We start from the raw sequence: 8,234 nt of genomic DNA, 5'->3' as shown, positions 1-8,234 counted from the left end.
TTTACAAACTTCCGGGGCATTCCTTGGTGGGCAAGCGTCTCAAGAAGAACAGACCGATCAACCGAGTCGAATGCGCCTCGGGAATCCAGGAATACTAGAGTCGTGGGTCGCTTATACGTATGGCGTTGTTCTAGCACCTGACGCAGTGTGAGGATTTGGTCTAACACACAAAATCCCTCGGTCGACACCCAACAGAGATTTAGATTGACTTGGCTAATTAGTTCTGCTTCGGCCAATCTCGTAACCTAGTTCTTTGGCTGAAGATGCTTCTGTGTCAAGAGCGAAACGTTGCCCAGGAATAAATCCACCGGTTGTTACCAAACTTTTCCGAAAATTCCATTAAATTATAGTTAAAGCCTTTAACTTAAAAAGAAGACTGAACGGGAAGAAGACTGAGCTAGAACGAGTGCAAGCCTATCACATGCACCCTCGAGTGCCTACACATCCAAAATTCCAGTCACCTAGTTTGAAAACTGGCAGCATGAAATTCACTGACATCGGTTGGACGACATTTATTGTGGCGTTTACATCTAAGTAGACGGTAGTCTGGCATGTGTACTACATGGTAGACCCACCGCAGTTGATGGTGCTGGGCGGTTGATGGTTTCGCTGACAAATAGTATCGCAATACCTATTGGATGAATCGGAAGCGACAACCTGTAATTTGAGACTGTATGCCCAGGCCAACGCGACCAAATGAACACTGGGTTTCACAAAGAGCACCAGATTTACGCCGGAAAAATCATACCAGTAGCTAGCGATTATGTTGACGCACGCAGATCCCAAAACGCCGGATAATCAGTGGTCTGAAGAATGACGAAGAACATCTTTGAAATGTGAAGGCTCAGGTACGGCAGTGAAGCATCGGTGTTGAACACTGATGTCATGCTGTCGATGATGAAGGCTCAGGAGAGAAGCGACATATCTTATTTCAGCTGGTTCATCCAGCTGGCCAAAAGAATACAGATGTCAGCTAAAGAATTTGCGAGAAACGTGAAACAGCACTCTATCCACAGAATCTTCGTCTTGGGCGATGAACAGAACAGTTCACAGAACACACCCGCCGGCTTTCTTCTGTGGAAGAACCCAACAAACTTTTAATGATAAGTCAACACCAGTCCCCCATCAATCAGGGAAATCGTATTGTTCATACTCTGCACTTTCCAAATGCAGCGAAGACCCGTCGATCAGTATGACAACCCTAATACAGAAGATTTGTAACGAAAAGAAAACACTAGTCAAATGGAGTGTTCGAACGTGATTCCGATTCGCAAGGACGCCGAGCACCAAATGACAGCTTTAAAATCCAAGATGCTCTATGGTATTGTTTTGTGCAGGTCGATCAATTGTCAGGCAGACTAAGTCCGTTGGAATCCAGCTAAGTCTCGCCCTGGCCGAGGATGCGTATATCCTTGTTTTGATACAGGCTCTCGAACAGCTCCACGATTTTAAATGTCCAAAGATGGTCCTTTTCCTTGGTCTGAAGACTGCTTGTGAATCTGTCAATCACCAGAAACCCTGGCAGTAGCCGGCGCAAAACGTATCTCTGCGAAATCTTTATCCCTTATAAGGCATTGTATAGGGTGTTGTATGCCAACTGTGGTGGATGCGGTGCCGGCGCAAGAGAAGGTCGTCCCATTCCTCTTCAGTATTGTTATTGACTGCACTTCAAACTCGTCTACCTTCCTCTGAAACCTCAAAGCGACAAAGCACTTACTCCAGCCTGATATAAGCGATTCTCGAAACCCGGTGCCGTGCCTTTTGATGCTACAATTGGCGCAAATTAGTAAACGTGATTCTGGCCTTTGAGATTTTTGCACTAACACATTTCCGTCAGAGCTACTACAACTACCGAAGTATTTAAAATTCTCCACAGCCTCCAGTGATTCTCCTTGAATTGTAAGGGGTTTGTTCAGAGACACACGTTCTGAAGCATGACTTTGCACTTGGAAGGTTCAAAGCACATTTCGAAAAATGGTATAACGGTGGTCAGTTTATTAAACATGGCGTTTGCTACGCCTTCGACTTCAGAGATGAAGACGTCATCTGCGTACTCCAGATCCGCAAGGTTCTCACTAGCAACGATTTGAACGCCGGGATTTTAAAGACCTTGCAGCATTTGCCTCATTATTTCATCGACAACGAATTTGAACAAGATGGGAGGGAGTGGACATTCTTGTCAGGCACCACTTTTCGTAGAGGAGCTCTTGGGGAGCTCACCATACACTCTCACGTGCCAAGAAGTGAATATAGAAACCGGGTTATGTTCGGAAACCTTCGCGGTATACCCTTTTGAGCAGGTGCAGTTAGGAGCACTCGCTGGTTGACAGAGTCAAACGCACCTTTGAAGTCAAGGAACACCAAGATTTCAGGTCATCTGTAAACATGAGGTCGTTCTAACGCCTAACGAAGTGTGACGAAATCCCGCTTGGTTCACGGACCAAGATGTCAAAGAATCAGTGGCGCCAGAAGCCCCGTTACAGCGGGAGTCAAGCTGACGCCTCTGCGGTTCCTACATTCATTGCGAGTGCCCTTTCTGTAAATAGGTACCATTGTCATCTAGCTCCTGTATTTGAAACAGTATCTTTTCCCAGGTGGAACCAAATAGGCTAAACAGGCACTGGCTGAGGAATTTACCCCCATCCTTGAACAGAGCAGGTGGAAGGTCGTCAGGGCCGGCAGCACGATGACGCTTGAGTAGGGGTACTCATTCGGACACTTGAGGCTGAAGAGTGTTCCATGTTCACAATCCACCTTTCCGTTGAAGGCCAGCAGTCCAGACTGGAGGTAGGAGCTAGCCAACCGAATCACTGTCCGAAATATTGTGCCCATAGACCCAGACGTTCACCTGTGCTGGATAGCTGCGATTCACTTTGCTCCCTGACGGTTTTGCCAACAAGAGGCTTCCGAGGATCAGTGTAGTGAATCAAGTGGAGCGGCCTGCGGACATTTTCAGCATTTTTCGCAGCTTCTATTGCTTCGGCCTTTAGGGTCCACCAAGCTTCTCGGTCTGCATGGGTACTCAGTTAAGCTGGCGTCAGATGATACGTTGGGTTAGGTTGCGATTGCATACAACAGGAATCTGCCGCTGGACCTCCAGCAAAGCCAAAGTCCTATTAGAAGTCCTATGCTTGGATGAAGTTGGCTGGCTATGTCGCAAACCGAATTTCCGGCGGTGAGTAGCACTATGAATGTCTGTTTTCATCCGACATCGTACCAAGCGGCAGGCGTTCGGGGAGCCAGTTCAGAATGTTTCGTTTGATTTCTGGATACCCTAGATTCTCAGTAGTCAAGCGAGGTGTGCATGTTTTGCGTAGACGTGAAAAGCACAGCAGTGCACAAGTGTACGGTCGGATTCCACTCTGGTATTCCAATAGGAGCGGCAGGCAGTGATCAATCTTCACCACAGGTAACCGACGACGATCTGGTCTATTTGGATTCGGGCCTGGTTCGCTGGTGGGTAACACGCTGTCAACACCAACATGACACTACACTCTGCTCTCTATGACTGGCTGACCGAGACAGACAAGCAATATATGGCGTCTTCTATAATAACCTGTAATAAATACTAACACCCAACTGTCACGGCATCTTTATAAGCGTACGTAGGTGTGGATTGACATAGACATAAATATATCAACATGTCCATGGCTCATATACAAATGACTTCTAAAGTGCGATGACTAAATACACTCACAATTGAGCAAACCGGAGATGTGACTTGGAAAAGACGCAGACTCTACTGTTCCGCCTTACCTTCTCCCGTTGGCCTTCCGTTGAATTCCGACTACCCTCTGCTCATGTCCGCCCAATCCTAGAACACGGTATACCTGCCATTTTTCCTCAAAGTGCACGAGAGATTAAGATTTGCCACGGAGGTTCGGAGGCTATTACACGAGTTCGACAACCCCTTGAGAAGTTTGCTTACTTTCACTAAATGCCGGTGACTCCTGATTGGCTGGGTTTTCAGGCTGACATTATCCTTCATATCCGTTCCGAAATATCTTATCCGAATGCACTTTGACACGGTGTCAAAGCGCTGTAACACCCTTTCCGTGCCTAGCTGCCATGCCACCCGAAGGAAGCACGAGGGCTGGGATACTGCCAGGTTACCCAAGCCTAGACAAGGTAAGTCGGGATGCGGGGACCGGGTTCGGACCACAGATCTTCCGGTCGGCAAATTCGCGCTCCGACCACTGAGCCACCTCACCCCAGTGACGAGCAGGCCTGGCATGACAGCGACCCATGTCCCAGTCACTTTTTGTGGTTTTTGGTACATGTGAGAATTCATCAGCCTGCCCCAGCTTGCAGCGACGACCCTGTAAACTCTTGTGAGCCATTAACCTGAGGAAACGTTGCAGAGATGAGTACATCTCCAAGTGCGATATTTTATGGATCTACATGGTCCATAGGTAAGAATTCCAGTAGAGTTCAATATTGTGAATGCTGGTGGTAGTATCTCTGCGTCACGCTAGAGACCTCGCTATCTCTCGATGTACGGACTGCCCTTCAAAGTTCCAAGTCATCGACAAACATTCATTTGGAGGGGCTTGCAATCAGATCATTAGCTTGTAGGATGAACAACACAGGACCGAGAAGTGGCCCCTGCAGAACCCCACTTTCAACTAACCTCCAGTCAGAGAGTGGCCTATCCACAAATACTACCTACTGAGGCCAGCACAAAACGTTCGCGAAAAATCAAGGATACCGCCATTGATTTCGCAACCTATTAGACAGAATAGCAGGCACGCACTATTAACTCAACTGAAAATTGCAAAATTGGAAATTATCACGTCCGTAGGATATCAGTGTTCTCGTATTTCAGCCCGGGACTTACAAGTGACGAGCAGATTGGTGACACACAAGCGCCCTTGTAAAAATCCAAACCGACTTGTCGGTAGATGTGAACCTCAATTCCTTCTTTAAAATTTCCTGAACACTCTGCCCAAGAATGCAGCCAAAACAGAGAGCGACGGATCTATGAATCATTTGGGTCTCCCTGTTATATCTTCTGTTTCGTCAATCTGAGGTATCTGCTGCTGACCCGCTCCAGTGCCTAGTGCCGGAGAGAAAAGACTCACAGAAGGGAACACAACAGCTGTATTCCGAACAAGCGAGTGAGAGAGCGAGAGCGAGTGCAAAAGTTACAACGGCCCCACGCTATTTAAAGGGGACTTTCTGACATTGATCCAAGCTGTCTGATAGGCGTTAGTGATCACCCATCAACATCGATCGCGCCTCTGTGAAAAGCCTGAATGCTGATCACATTCGGTCGTGCTTCTGTGGCGCAGAGAACACTCATCAGGTTTTACTGAATTGATCGAATGATTGACTGGCCTGGATGCTTGCCGACTTTCCATTTGAGCTTTTGGTGGAGCAGTAGGTTCCGGGCGTTCAGAAGTTGATTTCAGGAATCTGACCTTCCTGATACTCCCCCTTGTGAAATTGCATAATTGGTTGTTTCCAGTCTCGCTGTAGCCCTCCGTAATCTACCGCCACCTGGAACAAGCGAGCTATCAGGTCTGTGATGTCCGGAGCCAGTTCTCCGAGAATCGGTGGGTGAAACCCATCCGTTTTTAGCAGCTAGTGGACATCAACTGTTCGAAGCCCGCAGACCAGCGGGTCCGAAGAGACAACTTGGTTTGTTCGGTATACATTCGTTTGCGGCAAACACCTGTTAATGAAACAGGGACAGAAGCCGGTGAAAAGTTGAGTTTTACGTACATCCCCTGAAACAGTATCGCATCTCCATGGATCATCACGGATGGATCACCCATGTGATCCATGCGAAGAATATGGTCGACGTGCGCATAGACCTTAAGGGCTACACGTCCGAATGAATGCAGTAAAGGCGACTCCCAAATGCCCGTTTTCTTCAAGATTTTTGTCTAACTTTGGCTGTTTTACGACTGGTGAGGTGTCATTGGATGAGTAATATCGAAAATACTCCCGTCGACAATTTTATTCCTGCATCAGTCTTTTCACCTCCTTATTGGTTTTTGGTGGGGCTCGAATCACTGCTGAAAATTCTCTACGCGATGCAATGCGAACGGGGGCATCAGAGTGGCAACAGGCCTCATTACTGATGAGGATCAGTGATATCCGAGCCATATCAGTTTTGGGCAAGAGTTGGCTGACGCAATGCTACAAAGCTAACCTTCCAATTGCTTGGGAGTACTAGGCGTTGCGCTTATATTTCAGGCGATGCCGCAGTCGTATACTAATCATAACGGGACCTCCTACCAGCTAGCACCTTCTATCGGCTCTTGTGTATCCGTGAAAAGCAAATCCAGGCGAGCCATTGTTAACTGCTGTAGTGTGGGCCCGTTGATGATTTGCGCCCTCCCCCGGCTTACAGGAATGTCTCAGAACAGAGAATTCAAGCGCAGTCGACAGTGGTGAGGTGTTCAGTTATCATCATCATGTCTAATCATCCTATCATAATGTAATTAGGTTTACCAGCCAGGTCCTCCCTGTAGGCGTCTAGCCCGCGGAAACCTCAGGCCCGGATTCCTAAACGCGCGCCGTTAAGGTCAGGTCGAGAATTGAGTCAATTAAACAAACTCATGGTTCTAGGACATCGTAGCGAGAAGGGGGGTTTTATCTAAGCCTCCCAGGTCTTTTTGTCCTTGTTATCCTGCATCTTTGGCCCACCTAAAGAATACAAGCCGAAAAAGTATACCTTCACTTATCAATTTCTCTGGGCTACACATTCACGGATTCACAGATTCACGGACTGATACACAGGATCGGGGCTTTTGCCCAAGTTTCCCGGGTGGGTTTTGTTCTTGTCGGTCAGTGGTTGTCGTTCACTTGGAAAGCACAAGTGAAAAAAGGGTGTAGCACTGCTCTTTATGTTCTCAGCGCGGAGCATTATGCTTGCCAGCGCGAGGATTCGCATAAATAAATGTTTAGTAATGCGTAGAACTGGGTTCTAGAAGGAGCGTGGACAATCGCTGGAGGAAGGTCATTCCACGCGGCTACTACCCAAAATGAGAAAAAACTTTGTCTAATGAATTTGTGTGCTCTGAGCTTGAAATTTTGCTTACTATTTGCCGCCGTGTTTGCTGGGTCAACGGTGAAAAACCTGTTTGCCAAGCTTTGTTTAAACAGGGCATAAGTAAGAATTAGGTCCCCTCGGAGGCGACGGTACACCAGGGGAAAGTTATCAAGCATCGCGAGACGCGTTTCGTAGTCCACGGGTTTGAGGCCGGCAACTATTCTCGTAGCGGCCCGCTGGGCACGCTCAACGAGGGTGACGTCTTTTGTGCGTCCTGAAAAGACAACTTGGTTATCGTACTCCAGGGGCGGTCTGACGTAGGCCCCATAGAGTATTTGGAAGTCCATGCGAGTAATACAGGAGAAGGGGCGTCGGATGGACGCACTTTTCATCATTCAGAGGAAGGTGCCAGTCCAACGACCACTGCTTGGCAGCGTCTACATCCATTTGGAGGGCACTGGCATTGGAACTCCAGGATTTCAAGTCGTCCGCAAAAAGTAGACATGGACTTGCAGGAAATTCTGGGAGGTCGTTGACGTAGATCAGAACCAGGACCGGTCCCAATACGGAGCCTTGAGGAACTCCAATGGAGACCGGCGCTGGAGAAGAGTTGCACGGCACGCTAGTGAGGCTTATAGGCCTATAGCTGCCATGCGATAGTCGGTCACCAGTTTTGTAGATTGGTGTGAAAATCGCTTTCTTCCAAGCACAGAGAAGGCGGCCTTCGTCAATGCATTGGTGACCAAGGAAAATGTATCCGATATTCCAACTTCCTCCTACATGTAGCCCATACAACTGGCGCAGGAATATCCCCCTGCCCAAACTACATGAAATTTGGAAAATGTTCTCGATAGAATTCACCGCTGCATACTATTGGAGTCAACCGTTGAAAGATTCATCATCATCAACCCACTTAAAAAGGATATTAGGAACGATCGGAGTAGATATAGCCAAAGAGGCTGGAGGCACCCGGTTGCTGGAAGTAAGGCGATCTAGGATAGCTCGCTTCAGAATGCGTTCCATCACCTTGCACGGCACGCTAGTGAAGCTTATAGGCCTATAGCTGCCATGCGATAGTCGGTCACCAGTTTTGTAGATTGACGTGACAATCGCTTCATTCCAAGCAGAGGCAAGGCGGCCTTCGTCAAGCGGCTGACGAAACACCATGTGTAAATGGTTTGCCAGTGTGGAGGACGTTTCCTTCAGGATCCTTGGATGGACCTCGTCGGGCGCC

This window comes from Opisthorchis viverrini (genome assembly GCF_000715545.1).
Source record: "Opisthorchis viverrini unplaced genomic scaffold opera_v5_16, whole genome shotgun sequence".
NCBI lineage: Eukaryota > Metazoa > Platyhelminthes > Trematoda > Opisthorchiida > Opisthorchiidae > Opisthorchis > Opisthorchis viverrini.
This window is presented reverse-complemented; position numbering follows the sequence as displayed.